The sequence below is a fragment of the Staurois parvus genome, unplaced genomic scaffold, assembly GCF_062004578.1.
Source record: "Staurois parvus isolate SC_StPar_1 unplaced genomic scaffold, SC_StPar_1.0 ptg000574l, whole genome shotgun sequence".
NCBI lineage: Eukaryota > Metazoa > Chordata > Amphibia > Anura > Ranidae > Staurois > Staurois parvus.
In genome coordinates this window covers 5,002,157-5,019,805 of record NW_028318370.1, presented here as the reverse complement: position 1 = coordinate 5,019,805, position 17,649 = coordinate 5,002,157, and the positions used below count along the sequence as shown (strand labels likewise).

The window sequence follows — 17,649 nt, the reverse complement described above, 5'->3', positions numbered from 1 at the left end:
TCTCTGACAGCCAATGGTGAGTTCACATGGGGAATGCCCTTCATCACTGAGCTGACAACACTGTCTCTGCTGCACTGAAATCCCAAGCAGTGTTGTCAGCCCCGGCCAGTTCTTCTCTGTATTACTAATAGCGTGTTAGGAGGCCTGGATCCCAAATGGGAAAACAGATTTGATGAAGAGAGGCAGCTCTGTAATGTGGGGTATCCCTGAGGGTCCCCAGAAAAGTGTCCAAGGATGAGAGTGCCCCCGGATAGTGTACGTCCAGTAAATGTTTATCAAATGTTACTTCAGCTTTAAAGGATAAATGTAAAGGTGTACAACCCCCCCTCCCATCCCCCGATACCTGCTGTACTTACCTTTGGGGTGGGAGCTGTCAGGGCTCCCACAGGTGACCCAGTAGTCCAGGGATTCTCTGGGCAGCACTTCCTGGAAGGAGCAGATGGATTCTGATTGCTCGGCGCTGTCACAGGGAGTCTATCTGGTCCGTCTTGTGAGCGCTGCACAGAAAAGAGCGGATATTTCCAATTCCCTGACCACTGGACCTGCTGAAGAAACCCTGACAACTCAGGATGGCCAGAAGTAAGTACAGAGGGACCTGGGGGGGGGGTACGGTGTTCATACACCCTCTGCACTGCATTTGTATTGTGGAGCTCACGGTGAGCTGACTATCTTCTACCCCCTCTGCTATGATATGTCCCCCCCCCCCCCCATGTATGTAGGATGGTATCTGTCTTGGGCAAGCGCCTGGTGCTAAAATCAGCGCCATCCATCAACTCTCACCATTCTTCTTCAAAACATCACGGTCAGACAGCGGTGGGGGGAGGATAGAGGGGCATGCTGTCAGCCACGCTAGCCCCCAGTCTACAGCACATGTAATACATACATGCACTCTGTCACCTAGAGCTCAGGATGAAATACACATTATAGATTCTCCTTTGAAGCTGGACTCCAGGTATGAAAAGAACATCAATGAATCCTCATAATCTCCTGTACAGCAGAGCTCAGGCTGGGAGATGGAGGAGCATCAGAGGGAACCAATAGGAATAGATAGAATTTGTGGTGGTTTTTGCCCATGTGATTGGTTCTGGCCTCTTTCACATAACCGTTCCAATCAGGTCCACCTGTCAGTTTTTGGATTTGGCTAAACAGGCCAGACTTCCCTCCCCACCTCCATCAATGAGACTTCCCTCCCCACCTCCATCAATGAGACTTCCCTCCCCACCTCCATCAATGAGACTTTCCTCCTCACATCCACCAATGAGACTTCCCTCCCCACCTCCATCAATGAGTCTTTCCTCCTCACATCCACCAATGAGCCCCCACTGGGTTGTTTTCTTTTTGTGCTAAAAAGATTGGGGAAAAAAAACCAAACCGTTTTCTTTGTTCTGTTATACAATTTTGCACATTCTCCTCCAGGTTGCTGATGCCTCTCCAGTCGCCGTCATCTCGTCCAGCGTGCCCGCCAGTACTGGGGTGCACTTACCTGCGGGCGCCGTAGTTACTTTGGCTCCGCCCCCAGACATCATCGGGATGAAGGACAGCGGAGGAGATGTAAGTCCCTGATTTCAGTCTTCTGCTTCATTCTGCCTCAAGTATTCAGGGAAAGGGAAAAGCTGTCACTTTGTAACAGGTTCTCTTTATAGCCACGCCTCCTCTGCGGCTCTTTTTGTATAAACGGTTTGGTTAGGAAGGGAAGGATTACCATACACTTACAGATCTAAAGCCAGCGAGTTATAGAGGAAATAATGCAGCATGCAGACCTTTTACTAAAGCGCAACTCCACCAAAAAGGGGAAATTCCGCTTTAAAGTGACATCAACCACTTGCCTACCGGGCACTTTTACCCCCTTCCTGCCCAGGCCAGATGTCACGCTTTGAATAACAATCGCACGGTCATGCAACATTGCATCCAAACTAAATTTATAGCTTTTTTTTTTACAAATAGAGCTTTTTTTGCTATTTAATCATCACTGGGGGGGGGGGGGGGGGAGGGGGGTTATTTTGTGCTAAAGAAAAGAAAGACCAAACATTATGAAAAAAATATATATTTTCTCTAAAGTTTTGTAAATAGGTGATGTTTCTCCTTCAATGATGTGTGCAGATGAGGCTGCACTGATTGGCACTGAGAGCCAGCACTGATGAGCATTGATTGGTGGGACTGATGGGCACTGACAGCCAGCACTGAGAAGGCACTGATAGTCAGCACTGATGGGTATTGATCAGGAGGCACTGTTGAGGCTGCACCAATATGCAGAACTGATAGACGGCACTGCTGGGCACTGATAGGTAGCACTGATGGGCACAGACAAGCGGCCCTGATGGGCATTTATTGGAGGGACTGATGGGTACTGACATCCAGCACTGAGGAGACACTGATAGTCAGCACTGATGGGTATTGATGAGGAGGCCGTGTTGAGGCTACACCAATATGATGCACTGATGGGACCTTAAATTCAACACTTATAAGCACTGATAGCACCGATACAAAGCACTGATGGGGCTACACTGATAAGTGCCCTGATGATCAGTGTATTTGTCCCCTCTGAGAAATGCCGCTTCCCAGCTCTCCTCTCCTCATGTGCTGTGAGCGGGAGGAGAGGACTGCCGATATCCAGCATTTCTGATTTACACTGATCGGCTGTGATTGGGCACAGCTGACCACATGGTAAAAGGCTGCTCTGATTGGCCCTTTTCTTGGACATATGATCAGCTGTGGCTGAAGGAGACAGGGATCAAAGAATTCTATGTTTTATTGTATTTGCTTCTCACCTACAAATAAAAAAAAATATTTTTTCCATTTCTAATCCTATTATTGCCATTATTATTCGGATAATTATCATTATAAATATTTTTTCTATTATTAATATTATCACGTCAATACTAAGGAGGCGAAGCAGCCATCTTGGATATTGCGTTGGCTGGGAATCGAACCCAGGTCAGCTGCTTGGAAAGCGGCTATGCTAACCACTACACCACCAACACGAGGTTGCATGTTTTTAGAATGTGGGAGAAAACCGGAGTACCCGGAGGAAACCCACGCAGGCACAGGGAGAACATGCAAACTCCATGCAGATATGGTCCTGGTCAGGATTTCAACCAAGGACCCCAGTGCTGCAAGGCTAACCAATAAGCCTCTGTGCTGCCCATATTTTGGCCTCTGATGTATAAGGCCCGCCCCCGCTGAGCGGGGTAAATCAGTGATGTCCAGTAGAGATTAGAGATGATGTCTTCAGCTGTACATTATTGGCTGGACGGGTTCGGGGATGTCGTCCATCTTATTTCCCACATGAGTGTCCTGTCTGTGAACATGAGGAGAACTCTTTGTGTGAGATGTTGGTCTGTGGAGCGGCCATGTGAAGAACGCTTCGTGCTCATGTCTTCTGATGGTGAAGGTCTCCTCTTTGCCCCCAACCTGACCCTTAGACAACCTCATATAGGACGTCGCTGGTAGTCAGAGTTCTCATTGGCCCCAGCAGAAAAGGCCTCAAGCTGGGATGACGACTCCTCCCACTTCTGAAGCCAAGAAGCGTTCCTGACATTTCTCTGAGACTTTAACCTCCAAGGCCAGACTTAAGCCAGGGGCCCAGTTCAGTCACAATCCTGGGGCCCCTAATCCCTAAACCTACAGACAAGTTCTAATAAACATCCTAAGGGGAAGCCACCATTTCCCAATGTGGGGGGACGTCTGTTGGCCTTTGGGGTCACCTGTTCAGGGTCAGCAGACATCTCAGATGCTCCGGTAAGAGACGTGGTGCCCAGAGGCTACAGGCTGGAGTTCCAGTCTGCCTTTGTCCCCGCATAGACTACTGGTCCTCCATGCTGCTCCTGCAGATCTTTTTGTTCTTCTTTGGGGGATGGGGGAGGGGTGACACCCCAATATAGAGAGAACATTGTATATACAGATATGATGGGGGAGGGATGACACCCCAATATAGAGAGAACATTGTATATACAGATATGATGGGGGAGGGGTGACACCCCAATATAGAGAGAACATTGTATATACAGATATGATGGGGGAGGGGGGACACCCCAATATAGAGAGAACATTGTATATACAGATATGATGGGGGAGGGATGACACCCCAATATAGAGAGAACATTGTATATACAGATATGATGGGGGAGGGGTGACACCCCAATATAGAGAGAACATTGTATATATGTCTTCTGATGGTGGACGTCTCTTTGGTGCCTTCAGCCAGGTGCGATGTAACACACGTCATCCCGCAATTCTCATGCGTCTTGCCATGCGACAATTGCAGCAACATCACACTGCATTCGGGGCGCCATGTTGATGGTGAACGTCTCTTTGGTGCCTCTTCAGACATCTCCATAAAAGACGTCACTGGCAGGAAGGGTTCTCATTGGTCCCAGCAGAAAAGGCCTCAAGCTGGAAAGACTCCTCCTACTTCTGAAGCCAATCAGAGTTTCTTTCTTTTCTCCCAAGCTTCATCCTCCATGACCAGACCTAAGCCAGGGGCCCAGTTCAGTCACAATCCTGGGGCCCCTAATCCCTAAACCTTCAGACAAGCCCTATAAAACCTCCTGAAGGGAAGCCCCCATTTCCTAAAGTGGGGGGACGTCTGTTGGCCTTTGGGGTCACCTGGTCAGCAGACATCTCAGAAGCTCAGGTAAGAGACGTGGTGTCCAGAGGCTACAGGCTAGAGGTCATCTCCCTGCCCCCACCCCGCTTCGTGTTGTCCAACCTGCCGGTGTCCCCGCAGGGACTAGCGGTCCTCCATGCTGCTCCTGCAGATCTGCTGACCCAAGGAGATCTCCCCATTTGACCAACAGCAGAATAGTTCCCGGTTTTTAGGCTGTGTGGTGCGGGGGTCTGTGTGGTGCCGGGGTCTGTGTGGTGCCGGGGTGTGTGTGGTGCCGGGGTCTGTGTGGTGCCGGGATCTGTGTGGTGCCGGGGTCTGTGTGGTGCCGGGGTGTGTGTGGTGCCGGGGTGTGTGTGGTGCCGGGGTGTGTGTGGTGCCGGGGTCTGTGTGGTGCCGGGGTGTGTGTGGTGCCGGGGTGTGTGTGGTGCTGGGGTGTGTGTGGTGCGGGGGTCTGTGTGGTGCCGGGATCTGTGTGGTGCCGGGGTCTGTGTGGTGCCGGGGTGTGTTTGGTGCCGGGGTGTGTGTGGTGCCGGGGTGTGTGTGGTGCGGGGGTCTGTGTGGTGCGGGGGTCTGTGTGGTGCCGGGGTGTGTGTGGTGCCGGGATCTATGTGGTGCCGGGGTCTGTGTGGTGCCGGGATCTGTGTGGTGCCGGGGTGTGTGTGGTGCCGGGATCTGTGTGGTGCCGGGGCGTGTGCGGTGCCGGGGCGTGTGCGGTGCCGGGGCGTGTGCGGTGCGGGGGTCTGTGCGGTGCGGGGGTCTGTGCGGTGCCGGGGTCTGTGCGGTGCGTGGGTCTGTGCGGTGCCGGGGTCTGTGCGGTGTCGGGGTGTGTGCGGTGCGGGGGTCTGTGCGGTGCGGGGGTCTGTGCGGTGCCGGGCTCTGTGCGGTGCCGGGCTCTGTGCGGTGCCGGGCTCTGTGCGGTGCCGGGCTCTGTGCGGTGCCGGGCTCTGTGCGGTGCCGGGGTCTGTGCGGTGCCGGGGTGTGTGCGGTGCCGGGCTCTGTGCGGTGCCGGGCTCTGTGCGGTGCCGGGGTGTGTGCGGTGCCGGGCTCTCTGCGGTGCCGGGCTCTGTGCGGTGCCGGGGTCTGTATGGTGGTGTGTACCTTCAAGGATATGTTACATGTTACACCCATACTCAGGGTGTAACATATCACAAAATGATCGAAAGAACTGAAATCAAACGGATGAAGGGGGCGGGGCCAGGGACAGGATGGGGAGGAAAGGGTGAGATGACACCGAGCCCCCAGGATTGAAAGAACTGAAATCCAGTTAATGAAAGGGGCGGGGCTAGGGACGTTCAGGATGGGGAAAAAAGGGTGAGATGATGCTGGGCCTCCACGATCGAAAGAACTGAAATCAAATGGATGAAGGGGGCGGGGCAAGGGACAGAATGTTTATTAAACACATTTTTTTTTTTAAATATTCAGGCGTTGCATGGACACCTGAAGAAGGACCCCAAGAAATAAACAGAAGAGAGGACGGTCATGTGACTGCAGCTCCAGGTAAGTGCAATGGGCATTTGAGGGGGTGATGGGGGTGTGAAGAGGGGGTGCTAATACCCTGGAGTTGGGTGTTGTGTACTGACCCAATCATCAGTGAAGTCACATGTAGCGCCGTCCACTGGGATCTCATGCCAGCCAATAGCTCCGGGCTCAGCTGCACCGCGGAGACGGTCAGCAGTCCGCACCTCACTTCTGAAAGAACGAATGCCGCCTCACCCGCTCCTGGCACCAGGGGTGAAGGCCTTCCTCACTGACCGTGTTTGGGGGGGTTACAAAGTCCTGTTGGCGTGTGCCAGAGAGGCTGGAAATACCACCGCAGGCTGGCGTACACTCCACGCCCATGAGCCTAAAGGGGTGTGCCCCGTGACCTCAGCGCGTTTCGTCCCTGTGATGCGGGACTTCCTCAGGAGACCCGGAGGCGGTATATTTTATTTGCTGAATTGGTTTTATCTTTAGCAGTGGATTTTTAATACATATATATATAAATGTATATTATCTGCTTCCCCGCCGCCCTATAGTAGAAGTACTGCTACAGGGTGGCAGGGCTGCACAAAATCACATATACATACGTGACTTTTATTTCCGGGTAGGGGGCGCTCTTGTGCTGCCCTACCTGCATCACTATTGGCTGCTACAAATGTCAATCACCGGATCCCGGCTGGCGATTCCCATCTGGCACTAGGTGATTGTTGGGGAAAGCTGACAGGAGAAAGGTCTGTATGCAAACAACACAGGTCTCTCCCCTGTCAGCAAGGACATGCTGCTTTGTATCTCTCTGCACAGCATGTCTAACTGGTTACCCAGCACACAGTTAACCCTTTGATCACTCCTCATGTTAACCCCTTCCTGCCCAGTGCCATTAGTACAGTGTCAGTGTTTTTTATTAGCACTGATCACTGTATTGGTGTCACTGGGGATGTCAGTGACACCAAGTTAGTTCCCCCCCCCCCTCGTTTCAGAACCAACTGCCAACTGCAGTCCCGCTATAAGTCGCTGATCGCCGCCATTACTAGTATACAAAAAAAAACAATTTCCAGTATCTATCCCGCCATTTGTAGACGCTATAACTTTACGTAAACCAATTAATTTACACGTATCGGGATTTTTTTCCAGCGAAGACACGGAGCGGAATACATTTTGGCCGAAATCTATGACTAAATTTTTTAACCCCTTGACGCCGAGTGGCCGCATATCTGCGTTCAATTAGAAAATACATATGTGCTGAGAGCGCGCGCCCTGCACACTCCCAACACATGTCCACGACTCACGGAAAGGTCCCGATTTCCCCTTTCGATCGGGACCTTTTCCGAACATGTGACCGCCATGACGGCGAATCACGGCGGTCACATGACCCTAAAACGCCTCCCGGCTTCTGAAACTCATAACCACCTCCCCTCCGGATGTTGTATATTAACGGCCAGAGGGTGGCAGTGCAGGGGCGGGTGGACGTTTATAATCGACCTCCCCGCCCCCTGCTTGTGCGTGCTCCCTAGGACACAGGACACAGTGGAACACCGATCGTCGGACGGGACCTCTGTGCGAGGTCCCGATCATGTGATCACTGATTGGCCAATCAGTGATCACATGAACAGTAGTAATCAAGATGTCACTTCTGACAACATTGCTTGCTACGTGTTAAATCTGTGAATGATCACAGAGATCACATGGTACAGGGCTATTGACAACAGCCTTGTACCATGTGACAAGCTGTGACCAATCACAGCTCACACAGTAGTTCTCAATGGCTGCAGGAATGCAGCCAGAGAGAAGGAGAAATGATTCCTCTTACAGCCTTTATGGGTGTAAAAGCAATCCGTGTAAAAAAAAAAAAATCTTCCTCACCCCCGACAAGTAGGACAGTGTCACCATGGTAACACCGCACTCCTAGGGTGACAGTAGATAGAAAAAAAAAATAATAATAAAAAATAAAATAAAAATTTAAAAAAAATGTTTAAAAATTATAATTTTTGGTTATAAACTAATTTGGGTTTTTGGTTTTTTTTTTACTAAAAAGATAACTGAATACATTTTGGCCAAGATTTATGATGAAATATTATTTATTTGCAAAATTTTGTAAGAAAAACACTTTTTTTCAAAATTTTTGGACATTTTCATTTACATAGCAAAAAAAATAAAAATCCCAGCGGGGAATAAATACCACCAAAATAAAGCTTTATCTGTCTCAAAAAAATGCTAAAAAATTCATATGGGTGCAGTGTTGCATGACCGCGCAATTGTCATTCAAAGTGTGATAGCACTGAAAGCTGAAAATTGGCCTGGGGGGCAAGGAGGGGGGGGGGGGGGGGAAGTGTCCGGACTGGAAGGGGGGAAAGTGTCCGGACTGGAAGGGGGGGAAAGTGTCCATACTGGAAGGGGGGGAAAGTGTCCGAACTGGAAGGGGGGAAAGTGTCCGGACCGGAAGGGGGTGAAAGTGTCCGGACTGGAAGGGGGGGAAAGTGTCCGGACTGGAAGGGGGGGAAAGTGTCCGGACTGGAAGGGGGGAAAGTGTCCGGACTGGAAGGGGGGGAAAGTGTCCGGACTGGAAGGGGGGAAAGTGTCCGGACCGGAAGGGGGTGAAAGTGTCCGGACCGGAAGGGGATGAAAGTGTCGGGACCGGAAGGGGGTGAAAGTGTCCGGACTGGAAGGGGGGGAAAGTGTCCGGACTGGAAGGGGGGAAAGTGTCCAGACTGGAAGGGGGGGGGGTATCCGGACTAGAAGGGGGGAAAGTGTCCGGACTGGAATGGGGGGAAACTGTCCGGACTGGAAGGGGGGGAAGTGTCCGGACTGGAAGGGGGGGAAAGTGTCCGGACTAGAAGAGGGGAAAGTGTCCGGACTGGAAGGGGGGGAAGTGTCCGGACTGGAAGGGGGGGAAAGTGTCCGGACTGGAAGGGGAGGGGAGTGTCCGGACTGGAAGGGGGGGAAAGGTTCTGGACTGGAAGGGGAGGGGAGGGGAGTGTCCGGACTGGAAGGGGGGGAAAGTGTCCGGACTGGAAGGGGAGAGGAGTGTCCGGACTGGAAGGGGGGGAAGTGTCCGGACTGGAAGTGATTAAAGGGTCGGGAAGCGCCGGTACAAAGTGGTTACGTTTTTTCTGGACATGTTTTTTATAGCAAAAAATATTTTCTTTTTTTCAAAATTGCCGGTCTTTTTTTGTTTATAGCACAAAAAATAAAACACGCACAGTCATTCAGATACCACCGAAAGAAATTTCTATTTGTGGGAAAAAAAGGACGTAAATTTCATTTGGGTGCAGTATTGCATGACCGCGCAATTGTCAGTTAAATTAACGCAGCGCTGTAACGGGAAAAATTGCCTGGTCAGAAAGGGGGGGGGGAGGGAATCCTCTGGAGGGCGAGGGGTTATAATTTATAACATCTAAATATATATATGTGTTTGTGTGTGTGTATATATATATATATATATACAGTGGGGATCGAAAGTTTGGGCACCCCAGCTAAAAATTTGTATTAATGTGCATAAAGAAGCCAAGGAAAGATGGAAAAATCTCCAAAAGGCATCAAATTACAGATTAGACATTCTTATAATATGTCAACAAAAGTTAGATTTTATTTCCATCATTTACACTTTCAAAATAACAGAAAACAAAAAAATGGCGTCTGCAAAAGTTTGGGCACCCTGCAGAATTTAAAGGCATGCACTGCCCCCTTTGCCAAGCTGAGACCTGCCAGTGTCATGGATTGTTCTCAATCATCGTCTGGGAAGACCAGGTGATGTCAATCTCAAAGGTTTTAAATGCCCCGACTCATCTGACCTTGCCCCAACAATCAGCACCATGGGTTCTTCTAAGCAGTTGTCTAGAAAACTGAAACTGAAAATAGTTGACGCTCACAAAGCTAGAGAAGGCTATAAGAAGATAGCAAAGCGTTTTCAGATGTCAATATCCTCTGTTCGGAATGTAATTAAGAAATGGCAGTCATCAGGAACAGTGGGAGTTAAAGCAAGATCTGGAAGACCAAGAAAAATATCAGACAGAACAGCTCGCAGGATTGTAAGAAAAACAATTCAAAACCCACGTTTGACTGCACGATCCCTCCAGAAAGATCTGGCAGACACTGGAGTTGTGGTCACTATTCCACTATAAAGAGATACTTGTACAAATATGGTCTTCATGGAAGAGTCATCAGAAGAAAACCTCTTCTACGTCCTCACCACAAAAATTATCATTTGAACTTTGCAAATGAACATATAGACAAGCCTGATGCATTTTGGAAACAAGTTCTGTGGACCGATGAGGTTAAAATTGAACTTTTTAGCCGGAATGAGCAAAGGTACGTTTGGAGAAGAAGGGGCACAGAATTTAATGAAAAGACCCTCTGTCCAACTGTGAAGCATGGGGTTGGATCAATCATGCTTTGGGGTTGTGTTGCAGCCAGTGGCACAGGGAACATCTCACGAGTAGAAGGAAAAATGGATTCAATAAAATTTCAGCAAATTTTAGATGGTAACTTGATGCCATCTGTGAAAAAACTGAAGTTAAAGAGAGGATGGCTTCTACAAATGGATAATGATCCTAAACACAGCTCGAAATCCACGGGGGATTACATCAAGAGGCGTAAACTGAAGGTTTTGCCATGGCCTTCACAATCTCCTGACCTCAACATAATTGAAAATCTATGGATAGACCTTAAAAGAGCCGTGCGTGACAGACAGCTCAGAAATCTCAAAGAACTGGAAGACTTTTGTAAGGAAGAATGGGCAAAGATACCTCAAAGAAGAATTGAAAGACTCTTGGCTGGCTACAAAAAGCGTTTACAAGCTGTGATACTTGCCAAAGGGGGCAGTACAAGATATTAACTCTGCAGGGGGCCCAAACTTTTGCAGACGCCATTTTTTTGTTTTCTGTTATTTTGAAAGTGTAAATGATGGAAATAAAATCTAACTTTTGTTGACATATTATAAGAATGTCTAATCTGTAATTTGATGCCTTTTGGAGATTTTTCCATCTTTCCTTGGCTTCTTTATGCACATTAATACACATTTTTAGCTGGGGTGCCCAAACTTTCGATCCCCACTGTATATACAGTGGGGCAAAAAAGTATTTAGTCCCCACCAATTGTACAAGTTCTCCCACTTACAAAGATGAGAGAGGCCTGTAATTGGCATCATAGGGAGACCTCAACTATGAGAGACAAAATGAGAAAACAAATCCAGACAATCACATTGGCTGATATGGAAAGAATTTATTTGCAAATTATGGTGGAAAATAAGTATTTGGTGAATATGAAAAGTTCCTCTCAATCCTTTGTTATATATCCTTTGTTGGCAATGACAGAGGTCAGACGTTTCCTGTGTCTTCACAAGGTTGGCACACACTGTTGCTGGTATGTTGGCCCATCCTCCATGCAGATCTCCTCCTCCATGCAGGTCTCCTCTAGAGCAGTGATGTTTTGGGGCTGTCGCTGGGCAACACGGACTTTCAACTCCCTCCAAAGGTTTTCTATGGGGTTGAGATCTGGAGACTGGCTAGGCCACTCCAGGACCTTGAAATGCTTCTTACGAAGCCACTCCTTCGTTGCCCGGGCGGTATGTTTGGGATCATTGTCATGTTGGAAGACCCGGCCACGTTTCATCTTCAATGTCCTTGCTGATGGATGGAGGTTTGCACTCAAAATCTCACGATACATGGCCCCATTCATTCTGTCCTGTACATGGATCAGTCGTCCTGGTCCCTTTGCGGAGAAACAGCCCCAAAGCATGATGTTGCCACCCCCATGCTTCACAGTAGGTGTGGTGTTCTTTGGATGCAACTCAGCATTACATTACATTATTACATTACATTGAGTTTATATAGCGCCAAAGGGTTTGCTCAGCGCTGTACAATAGGGGGGGGGACAATACATGAAACATTACAGCAACTATAAACAGCACACGAGGGGTTAGAGGGCCCTACTCTTTCGAGCTTACAATCTAGGAGGGAGGGGGTAGTGGCACAGGAGGAAGTGGCTGTGGGGGATGGAGTGGTAGGAGGAATGAAGGAGAGCAGCAGTTAGGTGAGGGTGGGTTTTCAGGGAGCGCCTGAAGGTGAGGAGGGAAGGTGACAGTCTGATGGATTGGGGTAGTGAGTTCCAGAGGATGGGGGAGGACCTGGAGAAGTCTTGCAGACGTGCGTGTGAGGAGGAGACCAGGGAGCAAGATAGAAGGAGGTCCTGTGAAGAGCGAAGGGTACGGGTAGGGTGGTACTTGGGAATCAGGTTGGTTATGTAGTTAGGGGCAGTGTTGTGAATGGCTTTGTAGGTCAGGGTGAGCAATTTGAATGTAATGCGTTGGGCAATGGGGAGCCAGTGGAGGGAGAGGCAGAGGGGGGTGGAGCCAGTGGAGGGATAGGCAGAGGGGGGTTGAGCCAGTGGAGGGATAGGCAGAGGGGGGTGGCAGAGGTGGAGCGGTTGGTGAGGTGGATGAGTCTGGCCGCTGAGTTCAGGATGGTCTGAAGCGGGGAGAGCCTGCACTGGGGTAGGTCGGTGAGGAGGGAGTTGCAGTAGTCAAGGCGTGAGATAATCAGGGAGTGTACAAGTAGTTTAGCGGTGTCTGGGGTAAGGAAGGAGCGTATTTTGGCGATGTTGCGGAGGCGGAGCCTGCATGTGTTTGTAAGTGATTTGACATGAGGGAGGAAGGAGAGGTTAGAGTCCAGAATGACTCCAAGGACTTTGGCTTGCGGGGCGGGATTGATGGTGGTGATGTTAGTAGTAGGATGCAACTCAGCATTCTCTCTCCTCCAAACACGACGAGTTGTGTTTCTACCAAACAGTTCTATTTTGGTTTCATCTGACCATATGACATTCTCCCAGTCCTCTTCTGGATCATCCAAATGCTCTCTAGCAAACTTCAGACGGGCCCCGGACATGTACTGGCTTAAGCAGGGGGACACGTCTGGCACTGCAGGATCTGAGTCCCTGGCGGCGTAGTGTGTTACTGATGGTAGCCTTTGTTACGTTGGTCCCAGCTCTCTGCAGGTCATTCACTAGGTCCCCCCCGTGTGGTCCTGGGATTTTTGCTCACCGTTCTTGTGATCATTTTGACCCCACGGGGTGAGATCTTGTGTGGAGCCCCAGATGGAGGGAGATTATCAGTGGTCTTGTATGTCTTCCATTTTCTAATTATCGCTCCCACAGTTGATTTGTTCACACCAAGCTGCTTGCCTATTGCAGATTCAGTCTTCCCAGCCTGGTGCAGGTCTACAATTTTGTTTCTGGTGTCCTTCGACAGCTCTTTGGTCTTCACCATAGTGGAGTTTGGAGTGTGACTGTTTGAGGTTGTGGACAGGTGTCTTTTATACTGATAACATACAATCTCCAGTCACCGAGCCGCCAGCATCACCAGACGCCGTGCCTACCAACACCCCCAGACATCGCACCCTACGACCCCTCCACTCGCCGATCCACCGGACCCACTGAAGACCCCTTGGACGCCAGCATACTGCACCCACAGATTGCAGCTACAGAAGGACTCTAGTGGACTCCTCCACGGTGATACAGACTCTCCACATCACCTCGCCCTGACCCGTATCCCTTCACCTCCCCTGACCCGAACGGCACTGCACTCACCCCAGCATGCCACCTGCACTTCTCCTCCTCGTTTTCCTCTCCTCCATCCCAAAAATCGCCTCCCTCTACCCGCCCCCCCCCCAAAACAGCTCTACATTGCCCCTTCACTTCTGCCCTCTCCCCACTACGGCACTCACCACCTCCTCCTGGTACTCCACTCCCCGGTCGACCCACGTGCCACCACTACCAGACCCACACGCTCCTAAACCTCCCATTCCCATGCCACCCTCCTCACCCTTCTCCTTCTATCCGCTGGGGACATCTCCCCGAACCCTGGCCCCTCACCACCTCTCCCCCCCTCCAGGAACCCCCCCTCCAGGGACCCCCCTGCTCCCGCCAGCCGCCGCAACCCCCTCAACCTCATACCTGTGCACCTCCTCCCCGCATCCATCCCCCCTCTCTCGGTTGCACTTCTGAACGCCCGTTCGGTTTGCAACAAACTAACTGCCATCCATGACCTCTTCATCTCCCGCTCCCTCAACCTCCTAGCCATCACCGAAACCTGGGTACAGGCCACTGACACTACCTCCCCTGCGGCACTCTCCCATGGAGGTCTCGTCTGGTCCCATTCACCAAGACTGAGCGGTCACAAATGTGGTGGGGTCGGCCTGCTCCTATCACCGCTGAGCACCTTCCAGGTCCTCCCTAACCCCCCCTCCCTAACCTTCTCCTCCTTCGAGGCTCACTGCATCCGGCTCTTCACCCCCACCCCCCTAAGGATCGCAGTGATCTACAGGCCCCCCGGATCCATAGCCCGCTTCCTGGATGACTTCGCCGCCTGGCTTCCCTTCTTCCTCTCCTCTGAGCTACCGACCATCATCCTCGGGGACTTCAATATCCCCATCAACGACAACACCCCAGCTACCTCCCAACTCCTCCACCTAACCTCCTCCTTCGCGCTCACACAGCACACTCAATCCTCCACCCACATCAATGGGAACACCCTGGACCTCGTCTTCTCCCACCTCTGTACCCTCAACCACTTCACTAACACCCCCTTCCCTCTCTCCGACCACCACCTCCTCACGTTCTCCACCTCCCCTTCCCCTAACTCCCCCCCCCCAGTGCGCCAAACCATCACCAGCCGCAACCTGCACCCGGCCCCCCTCCACTCGGCTGCCGACCGCTTACACGACAGCATCCTTCCACTGTCATGTCCTGACCTAGCCACTAACACGTACAATGACTCACTATCAGCTACCCTAGACTCTCTGGCACCCCTAACCACACGCAACATCCAACCCAGACCGCTCCAACCATGGCAGAACGACCATACTAAATGCCTCAAAAGTCGCAGTCGTGCGCTGGAGAGACTATGGCGCAAAACCAGGTCCCCTCATGCATTCTCCCTCTACAAATCTGCCTTCCACACCTACACCTCCTCCCTCCTCGCCGCCAAGCAGGCTTACTTCGTTAACCTGATCAACACCCTCTCCACCTGCCCTCGCCGACTCTTCTCCACCTTCAACTCCCTGCTCTCTCCCCCCCTCCTCCACTCAGTACCTCACTTACCGCCCACGAGATTGCCACTCATCTCCACAACAAGATTGACGCAATTCGCAAGGACGTAGTCAACTTGCAATCTACCTCCCCACCTAGCCTCCCCCCCCCCCATCACCCCCTCATCTCTCCCCTCCTCTGACCTCGCAACGGCACTGACCCCCACCACACCCAAGGCCCTGCCTACCGTAACCCCCCCATTACTGCACTCCTTCAGCCCTACTACCACTGAGGAAGTCACCAGAGTCTTCTCAGAAGCCCACCTCACTACCTGCCCCCTGGACCCTATCCCCTCTCAACTCCTCCGGTCACCCCCCTCTTCCCTCATCCGCTCCCTTACCCACATCTTCAATCTCTCCCTCTCTACTGGCGTCTTTCCCTCCCCCCTAAAACATGCGCACATCACCCCCATACTCAAAAAGCCCTCCCTGGACCCCACTGACCTCAACAACCTCAGACCAATTTCCCTGCTGCCACTCACTTCCAAGCTCCTTGAGCGCTTGGTCTTTGATCGCCTAAGCGCCCACCTAACTGACAGCAACCTCCTTGACCCACTACAGTCCAGCTTCCGTCCCCTGCACTCCACCGAAACTGCCCTCCTCAAAATCACCAACGATCTACTAACCGCAAAGCCAAAGGCGACTACTCTGTCCTCCTCCTCCTAGACCTCTCCGCGGCCTTTGACACAGTCGACCACCCCCTCCTCCTTCATAAACTACTCTCCCTTGGCATCAGAGACACCGCTCTCTCTTGGTTCTCGTCCTATCTATCCCGACGCTCCTTCAGCGTTTCCTACAACGATGCCACCTCCCCTTCCCTCCCCCTCTCTGTTGGGGTCCCCCAGGGCTCTGTCCTTGGACCCCTTCTCTTCTCCATCTACACCTCCTCCCTTGGCCAACTCATACACTCCCACGGCTTCAACTACCACCACTACACTGATGATACTCAAATCTACCTATCCACCCCTCACCTCACCCCCACATTCTCCGCCCGCATCACTCACCTCCTAAACGACATCTCTGACTGGATGTCGCTCCATTTCCTCCTACTCAACCTCTCCAAAACCGAGCTTCTCGTCTTCCCCCCAGCCCGCGCCCCCCCCCCATCCTTTCCATCACTACCAACACCACCACCATCAATCCCGCCCAGCAAGCCAAAGTCCTTGGCGTCATTCTGGACTCAAACCTTTCCTTTCAACCTCATATCAAATCATTTACAAACACATGCAGGCTCCACCTCCGGAACATCGCCAAGATACGTACGTTCCTTACCCCAGACACCACTAAACTACTCGTACACTCCCTGATTATCTCACGCCTGGACTACTGCAACTCCCTCCTCACCGGCCTACCCCAGTGCAAACTCTCCCCGCTTCAGACCATCCTGAACTCAGCTGCCAGACTCATCCACCTCACCAGCCGCTCCACCTCTGCCACCCCCCTCTGCCTCTCCCTCCACTGGCTCCCCATTGCCCAACGCATTAAATTCAAATTGCTCACCCTGACCTATAAGGCCATTCACAAGACTGCCCCTAACTATCTCACCGACCTGATTCCCAGGTACCACCCTACCCGTACCCTTCGCTCTTCACAGGACCTCCTATCTTGCTCCCTGGTCTCCTCCTCCCACGTACGACTGCAAGACTTCTCCAGGTCCTCCCCCATCCTCTGGAACTCACTACCCCAATCCATCAGACTGTCACCTTCCCTCCTCACCTTCAGGCGCTCCCTGAAAACCCACCTCTTCAGGGAAGCCTGCCCCACCCTCACCTAACAGCCACTGCCCTTCCCTCCTCCTACCACTCCATCCCCCACAGCTGTTTCCTCCTGTGCCTCTACCCCCTCCCTCCTAGATTGTAAGCTCGAAAGAGTAGGGCCCTCTAACCCCTTGTGTGCTGTTTGATGTTACTGTACTGTTTCATGTATTGTCCCCCCCTCTATTGTACAGCGCTGAGCAAACCCTTTGGCGCTATATAAACTCGATAAATAAATAAATAAATAAATAACAAGTTCAAACAGGTGCCATTGATACAGGTAATGAGTGCAGGACAGAGGAGCCTCTTAAAGAAGAAGGTACAGGTCTGTGAGAGCCAGAAATCTTGCTTGTTTGTAGGCGACCAAATACTTATTTTCCACCATAATTTGCAAATAAATTCTTTCCAGATCAGCCAATGTGATTGTCTGGATTTGTTTTCTCATTTTGTCTCTCATAGTTGAGGTCTCCCTATGATGCCAATTACAGGCCTCTCTCATCTTTGTAAGTGGGAGAACTTGTACCATTGGTGGCTGACTAAATACTTTTTGCCCCACTGTATATATATATATGTATGTATGAGTGTATGTGTGTGTGTGTGTATATATTGTGACAGTGTGACGACCTGTCACCCAGGATTCTCAACAAGGCAGGTTGAGGGGCTCCAGGGTAAGTTTTTGATACGGAGGAAAGTGGCTTTTCACTTTCCTCCTTTTGTAATGTCTGTTCTGGGA

The 17,649-nt window shown here is 51.1% G+C and overlaps 1 long non-coding RNA gene across 1 annotated transcript in view; it reads left to right on the top strand.

Moving 5' to 3' along the window:
- The first annotated feature begins 1,444 nt into the window (after positions 1-1,444).
- LOC149450480 (uncharacterized) overlaps positions 1,445-17,649 on the top strand; it is a 28,745-nt gene continuing 12,540 nt past the window's right edge. The window contains exons 1-2 of the long non-coding RNA XR_016315244.1: positions 1,445-1,551; positions 6,029-6,103. This is a non-coding gene — a long non-coding RNA (uncharacterized LOC149450480). The remainder of the gene's footprint in view (positions 1,552-6,028; positions 6,104-17,649) is intronic.